The sequence below is a fragment of the Carlito syrichta genome, unplaced genomic scaffold (genome assembly GCF_000164805.1).
Source record: "Carlito syrichta isolate Samal-C Ts95f unplaced genomic scaffold, Tarsius_syrichta-2.0.1 Scaffold309933, whole genome shotgun sequence".
Classification (NCBI taxonomy): Eukaryota; Metazoa; Chordata; class Mammalia; order Primates; family Tarsiidae; genus Carlito; species Carlito syrichta.
In genome coordinates, this window is record NW_007254029.1 from 536,182 (window position 1) to 548,156 (window position 11,975).

An 11,975-nucleotide genomic window follows, 5' to 3' on the forward strand; every position below is an offset into this window, starting at 1 on the left:
AAATATTTGCTGTTGTGGGGAAATATACTTCAGCTACATTGAAAATAAATTGGCTAAAAATCAATAGTTTTAGTGACTCTCTACCTTTTTGATAAGGCTTATGTGTTATAGTGTGTTATAGAATAGCCAGACTGAATATTTGAATAACCATACTGAGGTGTTCTTTTTTTTTAGTTAGTGCATGTCTGTCAGCACAATGCATAATTTATTCCATTTATTTTCAATTGCACATCTATCATGGTGAATATGAATATTAGGAAATAAAACGTACTTATTTTATAACAGCAAGATGTTTAAGATTAAGCAAATTATTTTAAAACTGATGTTTTTATTTATTGCACATGTATTCATGGTGTACGATATAAAACATTTCAAATAGTATTATCTTAGGTAAGTTTGCATATTTCTATCTTCCCAGAAACCTGTAGAAGGCAAAAGGCCTTTATATTAATCAGGCAACAGTAAGATTGGTATTCTCTTCTCTTGAAGTTACTGAAAGTAATTTCTGTATAGTGACTTTGTAAAGTCTAAAATGTAAATTTGTAGCCTAAAATTTGAATTTATAAAGTTGCTGATTATTATTCACAATAAAATGATGTTTATTTAATTTTTCATTGTTTATATAATTGATAGGTATTTTACTTTCCTATCATCCTATTATCAAATATTCTGTATTTTTCTCTGTGCTCTGAGTGATTTAAAACTGCAAAAAATATTTAATTGGTCTTTGTATGTTCTGCATTTTTCAATTGATATTTTGTCTTTTAATTATTTTTGCTTTAATTTCTTTGTCACTGTTTTCTTCTCCATATTCATTTGTACTGCAAACAATATTATTCCTGTTTTGTAAAAGAGATATAATTGTGTTTCTTTCATTTATAATTTCTGTCAATGATTTCTGCTTCACATTAGTTCACATATGCAAACAATTAATATTATCCCCTTTTCCAGAGTACAGGTGATTGAATCTCTTTCATTTGTATTTATTAGCTTATTTATACATTAACAATTACATTTGGCAGACATTCTTCTAACGAGTTGAATGTGAAATGATTTGTTATTTAATGTTAGTGGAATAAATAAATAAAAACATTCTCATGCAATCATTCTTTTAAAAAATTAATCCAAACAAACCTAGGTGTGCTTGCCCTGGAAATATTAAAAGCTGGTGGGAAAGATGAAACCTCTAGATATTATTATGAAAGAGTTTCCTGACAAACTGCTAAGGAAGGAAAGGTGGGAGCAATGCACTTTTTGCTGGAGTCTCTAAAGCCTTCGTAGAAGCTGTGAAATTCACTGAGGGGTTGTTGAGACAGGGATGGTGAAGTTATGCTTTCCTGATTCATACACTAATTTGTGAAAGAGTGCATTAGAGAGCAATGGACAGTCATTGAAGGCTTGCTATTTTCAATATGGCTGAAGGATTACATCTGTGATGAGACAATGTTAGGAAGTGGGTAAAATAAAGTAGGTTTGGTACTGCCCATGTTCGCTGTACTAAAAGCTTAATTTTCTAGCCTAGATATCTTCAGAGTGCTCAAAAGTATTCAGGGGGGTGTGAGAATAAATTTCAGAACATTTCCTCATATTTATTTTTATTAAGAAATATGAGAAAGAATTGAAGCTTAATAATAGTTAATATTATAAATGCTACAGGTCCTAAATATAAAGTTTCTGGAGTAATCATAGTTTTTATTGTTTTTTAAACCATGTTGAGTGTTTGGCAAGTTTGTTTTTCTTGTTTGCTTATTTCTTTGTTTTTGAGTTGGAATCTCACGCTGTCACCCAGGCTGGAGGCTGTAGCATGCTCATGGCCACTGCAGCCTCTCCCTGGTGGGCCCAGGTGATCTTTCTGCTTCAGTCTTCCAAGAAGTTTGTTTTTTGTATTTTAATTGAGATATAATTCTTATTAAATTCACCCTTTTAAAGTGTACAATTCAGTGGCTTTCAGTATATTCACATAATTGGGCAACTACTACCACTCTAACTTCAGAACATTTTTTTCTACTCCTCCCCCTCAACAAAAGAGACTTGGTATAACCTCTGGCAGGCACTAACATGCTTCCTGTCACCATGAATTTACCATCTAATTATATGGAATCATATAATATTTGGGCTTTTTAATTTTTTTCTCTTAGCATAATGTTTTCAAGTTTTACTCTTGTTGTAGCATGAATCATTACTTTATTTCTGTTTATGGCTGAATATTATTCCATTGCATGGATATGCCACATTTTGTTTATCCATTTATCAGTTGATGAGCTTTTTGTTTGTTTGGTTGTTTCCCTTTTTTGATTATGAATAATGCCACACTGAAGATTTGTGTATATGTGTAGGTGTGTATATTCATTTCTCTTGGATAATTTCTCTTGGATAACTTCATCTAGGGGTGAAATTGCTGTTATATGGTAAACTGTATGCATAGCCTTCTGAGGAATGTCCAAACTGTTGTCCAGAGTGGCTGTACCATTTTACATTCCTAATAGAAATGTATGAATTTTCTAATTTTACTGTATCCTTGCCCAAGGTTTTTATTGTCTCTCATTTTGATTATAGCCCTTCTAGTGGATGTCAAGTGGTATCTCACTGGGATTTTGAAAGTAGTGATTGCTTCAAAGAATATCTTAGTATACTAGTGTTGCATGTATTTGGTTAAGTGCATTTATGGAATTACTGTCATTTAAAAAATAAATTAGGCCTCACATTTTGGCAATCATTTTTATGTAGTCTTATGTAAAAACTGCAAAATAAAGACTTTTTATTGATACGTGCCTAAGTCAGCGGTGAAAAAATGCCCGCTGATGCTTTCCTTACTTTTATTATAGGTTATTTCACAGTTTCATTATATGACATAATGACATTGATAATCTACTCAGATTTATTAAGAAGCTAATCCAAAACTTTCAATAATCAAGAAGGCTGTGAAGTATGGATTTGTCTCTTACACTTGTAAGCGATTACACTTGTAAGAATATGTTTTGTTTTGAGGTGTAAGTTAATGACAGTACACAGCAACATGAATAATAAGATCTGTAGTAACTTAACATCTGGAATACAAATGTAAAACCTCTCTGGTTTTTTCCTCAGTGTTTAAAGTCGTGTTCAATCTGGTGATTTACAAATTTTCACTAAACTTTATGATAAATCTTTAGAAGCCTTATTTGAGACTTCCTGCAGGGAAGGAATAAAGTTATTGGAGAAAGCCTTGCTCTTCCTGCTGTGGTTATAATGACTGAAATCACATGAGAAAATGATGGCAACAAATAAAAATGTATTACCTTATCCGCAAATACTATTAGAAGATGACATAAAAAACATTGCTTTAATCAGAAATAAATTAAGCATTAGAACAAATTATGTAGTATGAAAAGTTTGCTCTTCATTTGGACAAAATGTGTGTATTTCCAATACATGTCAATTTATGACATTTGCTAGACTATATTTTTAAAGACAGGGTTAGTGATATCTATTTAAAATACAGTAAACTTACTCTTTAATATACAGTTCTGTTTTGACAGATATATAAAGTTGTGTAAATACCACCAAAATCAAGGTATAGAACATATCTGTCACCCACAGAAGTTCTCTCATGTTCTTTGGCCTTTCATCCTTGCCCCACTATTAGCTCTGGGAAGCTCATGATTCTATTTTAATATTAAAATACACCAAACAACTGAGGAAATTAAGAGCTGAAATTTTGGGCACAGACTTAATCTATGCCCCTGGGCATGTTATTTACCCTCTCTATACTTCAATTTGTCACCTATATAATGAGATTAATTTAGAATAGAACTCTGTGTATCTTAAGCACTATGCAAATGTTCATGAAACACCCGACAATTTTTTGAACCTCAAGAAGAAAGATGTGCTGGCGAAGGTATATTTTTCCAAACTAAATGAGCTGTTTGGATGAATTTAGCCACACAGGATGAAAACACAGTTTTTAGAATCATCAAGTCTAAACAATAACATCATTTTCTCACAAAAGTTTTGGTTAATGGCTTCATTATTTCAATCCTTGGGCACAAACATCGTCAGAGTAATTCTGAAGTTCTCTTTCTCACAAATTGCACATTCATCAGCATTTTCTGCTGACTACTTCTAATCACCTCCTAGGCTACTACCTTGGTCCAAATCACTGTTTCCTCCTGCCCAGGTAATCCCCTTCTGTTTTCAGTATATAACAGTCAGGGACCTGTTCTATCTTCAATTTCCTCTGCTCTACAACCGTCCTGACTTCACTGATGCTCAGGGAATGCATAGGCCACTCTACCTAAGAGCCTTAACCTTCTTGGTTTCTCTGCCAATCACATTCTCCCCAATTATTTACATGGCTTGTTTCCTAGACTTCAAATATCCTCTTCTCATGGCAGCGTGTACATTCCTATTTAAACTGGAAGCTGTCTAGGAGCACCCTCTGTCCCCGTCTCCTTTATTATTTTTATATATTTCACCGCATGACACACAATGTTGTTCATTGCTTCTTTCCATTAGTTTATGTATTTAAAATATTTTCTCATTTTCATTTGTATGTGTCCTAAAGATTGTACCACTGGTCTTGCTCGTGAATTTATATGTTAGAAAAATCTCTCTGGAAGCAGCATGGGTGACTGTGTGACTAGAGGCAGGTAAATTATCTGGGAAGTGTTTGCAGTAACTCAGGAGGGGTATAAGAAAAATCCAGTTTAAGTCAGCAACAGGTAGAGATTGAATGGTAGTAACATTTGAGAATATTTAGACGGTAAAATTGACAAGTCTTAGTGACTGATTGCATTTAAGTAGGAAGAGAATAGTTGAAGTCAGGGATGCATCTCGGGTTTGAAATGGGCAACTCTGTTGGTGGTGGTGCCATTTACTGAGCTGTGTGGGGAGCTGTGTGGATTCGTATATTTGGTTTTATACAATAGTAATGATGTAATATATTCTTAGAAACTTTAAGAATGGTTATTTTTTACAGAAACAACATCCAGACCTGGATAGATATTAATGTTCATCTCTAGGTAGGAGTGATTTCAACAAATGTAACACCTTAAACTGAAGGTCATTCTTAGTTGTCTCACTTTTTTATGCCTTTGTTTATAGAAATGTTAAGAAAAGTTTTGGTTTGCTAGGAAATTACATTTTCTAATTAATTTCAAAACCACAGTCAAAAAGTGCAGGATGTAAAAACTAGCCCTGGGCAGAGTAAAAGCACATTAATTATTCAGACAGTCATTCCTGCTTATTCCATTCTTGGAGATATAGTGGCTGTCAGAATCTGTCAGCAGTATATAGTTAGTGCCCTTCAGAATTTACATGCATAAATGGTGACCTTTGGAAATCTGCATAAAGATAAGTGTGGCATTGGAATGATAGCTGCCATTCAGTTGAGCAAAGCAAAAGTTGTCAGCTACTACTTAATCCACAGTACTGGCCGTGGGACAGTGAACAGCAAATGGAGTGCATGCAAAACAACGGTGATATTTTCTTTTTCACCAAAACAAAAATAAAACCCATTTTTAACAGACTTTTACAAAGGTTAATGAAATTATAACCTCTTACTAAATATCCTCGGAGCAGCATTTATGTTGTGTTATAGCTTTTCTCAGTAAACCTTTCTGTTAAAACTTAGATTTTAAAATGACCACATTTTAATATTTAGTTATTTTACTAAATGTTTATAGGTCAGCTGAGGTGACACACATCTTTAATCCCAACACTTAGGGAGATAGAGACAGAAGGATCACTTGAGATCAGGAATTTGTGACCAGCCTTGGCAACATAGCAAATCTCCCGTTTCTACAAAAATTTTAAAAATTAGCCTGGATTGGTGGTGTGTGTTTATAGTTCTAGCTACTGAGGAGATTGAGGCGGACGGATCTCTTAAACCTAGTAGTTCATTTAAAAATAATGTTTATTACTGGATTTTTGTATTACAAAATAAGTGCATACTCACTGTGTAATTTTAACTTTCCAAATCAATGCATACTCACTGTGATGTTAACTTTCCATTATTTCTTTTTTTAGGAGTAAGCCCTGAATTAGCAGTAGCTCAGTCAAAATCTTGAGTTCTGATCTTTGTCTTAACTAGATTTCCTTTCTTTCTTTTTTTTTGTTTTGGTCTTAAATTGTCCGCTGCTGTCTCCAATCCATGCCATTGAAAGAATATTATGGTGGGTCAAAAAAGAGTACTTGTTTCTGCTTGAATTTTGGATACTGTATCAAATAGAATGAGATCTGTTTTGAGCTATAAATATTTATAGATTGGTGTTTTGTGTTTTAGCTTTTGATCTTTTGTTTTCTTGCAGGAGGGGTTTTGTTCATGATTCTTTTTATTGACAGCATACATTTAAGTTTTTTTATTGAAAACATACTTTTAAAGCTATCCATTGTAAATATTTTATGAATTTTAGCAAGTATATATACTCATACAACTACAGAAGTTGTCTTTTTATCTGTCTGTATCTATGTTTATAGCATTTTTTGTTTGTGTGTATAATCTTCTATATAGATTTCTATGAAATTTAAGACCTACATAGAAATGTGTAATTGTCACTACAATTAGGATGCAAATCAGCTTTATCACCTATGAATGAATTCTCTACTGCTGCCCATTAGTAGTCAAACTCTGCCTCTATCTCTAACTCTTAGCAACCACTGGTCTGTTTTTTATTCCTATATTTTTAGCTTTTTCAGAATGACATATAAGTGAATTGTACAGTGTGTAGTTTTTTTTTTTTTTTGAATTGGAGTCTCACTCTGTTGCCCAGACAGGAGTGCAGTGGCTGCTCCCGGTCACCGCAGCCTCGACCTGCTGGGCTCCAGCGATCCTTCCGCCTCAGCCTTCCAAGTAACTGGAACTACAGGTGCGCGCTACCACGTCCGGCTAGTTTTTGATTTATTGTAGAGATGAGGTCTTGCCAAGCTGCCCAGGCGGGTCTCGAACCCTCGGGCTCAGGCAAACCACTCACCTCAGCCTCCCAAAAGCGCGGGATTGCAGGCTGAGCCACCGAGTCCGGCTAGTGTGTAGCTTTTTGAGACTGACTCTCTCAGCATAATACCTTTAAGGTGCATGCTTGTGTTTGAGTATATAATTCGTTCCTCTTATTTTGCTGAGTAATATTCATTGTATGTCTGTATGACAGTTCATTTATCCATCCCCCATGAAAAACATTTGAGTTGTTTCCAATTTTTGATATAATGAATAAAGCTGTTATAAACATTTATGTGCTCTGTGTGTGCACTTTGTGTGTGTGTGTGTGTGTGTGTGTGTGTGTGTGCATGAGTATACATCAACTTTCATCTCTCTACATTAAATACCCAAGTGTGAGATTGCTGAGTTATATATTGACTATTGACTTTTTATTATTTCTAATTTTTATTTGTATTACCTATTCTAGTTCCCAATTCTGTTTTATTTCCATTTAAGTGCCTTTGTTATTATGTAAATTGTTGGTATGCAGAAGCTTTTCTCTTCTTCAGACATGAGTTTTGTAGATTTTTTTTAATCACTAGCCAGACTCTGGTAAGGCTTGTTTTTATTTGTCTCTGAATTTAGGTAGGGAAATTACATCATTCAAGTAAAAAGGTTACTTTTTATGATTTTCTTTGCAATGACATTTTTCACTTTTCTTTGAGTGTGCCTTACCTAGTAAATGATGCCAAAATAACTAACCACAGAAAGTGCAGCATAACTGTTTTCTGTACCAAATTTGATATTCAGGTATTATACTAGCTAAAGCCCATATCAAGTGCTTTTCACATATAAAAGACCCTCAATAAGAAAACCTGTTACAATAAATGGTAACAAGTTCCCCATCTAGTATACAAAACCTCACAGATTAAAATCACCAAATTATCAAAGAATAGAAGTATGAAAAACTAAACTGAAATCTGACATTGAATATTAGAAATAGGAGCCAGGTAGACTCTAAAAATTATCAAAAAATTAATATAGCAGGGTGGATCTTTTATATGTTAGAGCAAAGTTTTCCCCTATATCTAGGAGACTCAGAGTTAAATACAATTTACAAATGTGGTTCCTATAAGCAAGAACCCTGGATCAGGTTAGCTTTACTCTAGGCCTGTTCTTGCCATTAACTTTTTGTGAGACCTAGGGCACATTCTATAATCTCCTTGGACTGTAGTATTCTCATTTGTCCAATTAGTGAGGGTAGCACTCGATTATTCATAAATGAGCTTCTTACTGTAAAAAAAAATATGATGCTGCAATTCTGTGATGATCTTGGGTCATTGACAAAAAAGGTTGGTTTACCTGTGTGTTTAATATACTTTGTTAGAAGTCAAGGATATGTACATTTTAAATAACTTTAAAAACTACTTGTCATTTTTTAAAAAGTTTCAGTACTTGACAAGAATCCACTAAATAATCCAGAAAACTTGAATATTATAGGATCAGTAATTTCTCTAATATTTTTCAAACTTAATATTTTAAAATATTCTAGGTGTAAATTAGATTGAGTAAAAACGTTGGTAAATGTAAATTCATATTCTCATTTTTTGGTATGATAGGATTTAATTGAGAATTGTTTAATTTTTGATAATTTCTATTGTCAATAATTTATTTAATTAATACCTTTACTTAATTATGAAACATAGACTTTATAATAAATTCTCAATATTTTTGAAGATGAATATGCATGTCAACACAATTTCAAGCTTATATACTTACAAACATTGGAGACAATAAAAATATCACTTTTAGTTGCATTTGTGCATTACAGACTAACTACTATATAATTGGCATCTTTACAATGCTAAGAAATGCCATCATAAATCTTGAAGAGAAATGAAGAGTAAAACATTATTGATTTTAATTTGCTCTTTAAGAAATCATTTATTGGGTGCATATTATATAGTGTCTGGTGTGCATAAGACTTCTGCTGTGTTCTGGAATTATAATGCCATCCTCTTATGGAGGCAAGTATAGCTAGGAATACAGAATCATGTACAAGTAGCTGTATGATAACATGCCAGGTACTACAGTAGAAAAGAGAGGAGCAAGGAGTACTTAAAAAATGAAAAAGGGAACGCTTCGTACAATTGATAGCACATGCAAAGGATTTTAGTATAGAAGAACAGAGAATCGGCATTCTAAGAGAATGGTCCTGGTATGACCATGTTATTTATTAGAGAATAATGAATAATTTGCTTTGGGCTGGGCGCGGTGGCTCAAGCCTGTAATCTCAGCACTTTGGGAGGCTGAAGCGAGAGAATTTCCTGAGCCCAGGGGTTTGAGACCAGCCTGGGCATCTTGGCGAGACCTGATCTCTACAATCAATCAAAAAGATTAGCTGGACCTGCTGGCACGCACCTGTAGTTCCAGCTACTTGGAAGGTTGAGGTGGAAGGATTGCCTGAACCCAGCAGTTGGAGCCTGTGGTGGCTGTGAGGGTGCCACTGCACTCCAGCCCGGGCAACAAAGCGAAACTCCAACTCCCAAACAAACAAAAAAAAAAGTTTTGGAAGGTGTATAATTTTCCTGAATAGTAAAGTATTAAATGAAGAAAGCTAAGAGGAAATTTAAGGTTATTTTAAGAGAATCTTATTTATACTGTTATATATTTTGTAGAATCCAAATTATACAGGCGTTATTGTGACACTGCTATTTTTAAAAACAAGCTCTCTTAGAAGTGTAAGAGATACATTAAAGGTGGGATGAAATAATCAGACAAACATCTGAAATGGATGGCTGGAACTGATAACCACAGTATTCTTTGAACTGTTCCCAAATATCAGTGCTCTGAGAATTGATGAAAAGTTCAAATGGCAAATCCCCCTCACTAAACTTTTACCCAGACCTTTGAAATATAGCTCTTTAGACTTATTTGGCCCAGGGCAACTAAATATTTTATTCTTCAAAACATTATTAATTTTACACTAAGAGAAAGATTTTTTCATATCTTTCTAATTTACTATATAATATATGTAGTTTTTTTCCTCAAGTCCTAAAATGTGTAAGTGGAAGAGAATTTAATTGCTTTTTAAAAAGGAAATAAAGAAATTGGATTGCTTGGTTTGGCTTACTGCTGCCTTCAGTGTTCTGAGAACAATAATGCAATTAGCTAAAATGTTTATGCACAAAATTTAATTCCTGGGGAGTATCTTCTCAAATTGCTTCTTACAAGTGTAATGGAAGCAAGCAGTTGTTTGTTGGCTTTGTTGCCAAAAAATTGTGAATGGGTAGATTTTATACAACTTGGTGGTAATGCATGCATAATCATGTAAACTCTGCATTGTAAAATTGAATACAGAAACACAAATTTTTAGACAAATGCTTTTGTTAATTGCGTTACAGTGTTTCAGCTCAAGTGAGAAAATCTTTAATGTTTTTAATAATTCCACACAAAATTTTTAATAGATTACTTTTTATTTCAACTTAATTTCATACCTGATTAAATACACTGAATTAGCAATATTTTTTGATTGTCAGTTTCTGGATAATCTAGTGATAAGTAGTTGAAAATGAGAGTGTGATATTTATTCTGTACATAATACAAATACCCAAAGCAAATGAATGCTTCTTCTCATTATACCAGTATCAGTCAATATCAGAGTATTACTTCCCTATGACATCTACTTTGAAAATAATGCTAACAGGGCAAGAGTAGAGGAAATGCATTATAAAACCTTTGTGGTACACATAGCTTATATAGCTCCTGAAAAGTTGTTCCTGAACAAAGTTTATATAGCTCATTTCTAATAACTTTGCTTTATCGTGTTATGCTATTTCAGGTGCTTTCTCTCTCTGCTGGCCTGTTTTCTAGCTGAAGTTAAAAATACTATTTTGTGTTAATTTTACACAATACATAAAATTACAAATAGGAGGGTTTTAATAGGTAATTGAATTCATTCAACAAAATATTACAACAAATTAAAACTTTCATTTGAAAAATACTTGTCACTTATTTGGAATAGAACAGAAAATGATAAGCCATCTGAAAATGTTTTAACTGGCATGGCCTTCAATATATTGCCAAGTAATAAATTAAACATAAAACAATTTTGGAAAACATTGACATGAAGGGGAATAGCTGAAATGTTACTGTTGAAAGAGTGGCATAGATTTATCATTCCGTCTTCTGACAGCGGTGTCCTAATGCTAAGTGACAAACAACTAATTATGAACTAGTGGAGTCTACCTACAAACTAACTGTTTTGTAGTTATGAGACCATAAGTTGAAAAGCAAATCTGAATTGAGATCACTTACAAATTGTGTTTGCTACAGATTATTTTTGCTAAAAAGAAAAATAATTTAGGCCGGGCTTGGTGGCTCAGCCTGTAATCCCGCTCCTTTGGGAGGCTGAGGTGAGTGGATTGCCTGAGCCCGCAGGTTTGAGACCCGCCTGGGCAACTTGGCGAGACCTCCTCTCTACAATAAATCAAAAATTAGCCGGGCGTGGTAGTGTGCGCCTGTAGTTCCAGCTACTGGGGGGCTGAGGCGGAAGGATCGCTGGAGCCCAGCAGGTGGAGGCTGCGGTGGCCGGGAGCGGCCACTGCACTCCGGTCTGGGCGACAGAGTGAGACTCCAACTCAAAAATAATAGTAATAATAATAATTTATTTGTAAAGTGCTACCTGTAGTGTGCCTTTCATCCAATGCTTGACACATTTTTTATGCATTCATGACCAGTGACAGCTTTCTTTTTCCTCTAGCTATATGAAAAAGTGAACTTTTAATAAAGTTTAAAGTAATGAAAAATTACTTGATTTTTTCCTTATGAATATTTATGCTTCATGTATTGAGAATACAAACTAAGTTATAATGTTGGTTCATTTCTGCCATTAATGATGATAAAGTCTTTCATTTAAAGAAAAAATAAATTATTTTCTCTCTTTGATAATATCCGAGATCAGCCAAAATCAAGATTTTAAAAAATCTTTTATGGAGAGATATGTATCAAGTTACATAATAACATATTTGTCGTGTTCATCTCAAAGAAGAGATTTTTTTTTTTTTTTTTTTTTGAGTTGGAG

General features: G+C 33.7%; 1 protein-coding gene across 1 annotated transcript in view; it reads left to right on the top strand.

Moving 5' to 3' along the window:
- The window catches only part of LOC103270773 (adhesion G protein-coupled receptor L3), a gene marked incomplete at its 3' end in the record, with an annotated part of 680,895 nt that overhangs the window by 175,336 nt on the left and 493,584 nt on the right, over nt 1-11,975 (top strand). The gene's annotated exons all lie outside the window — the stretch shown is intronic.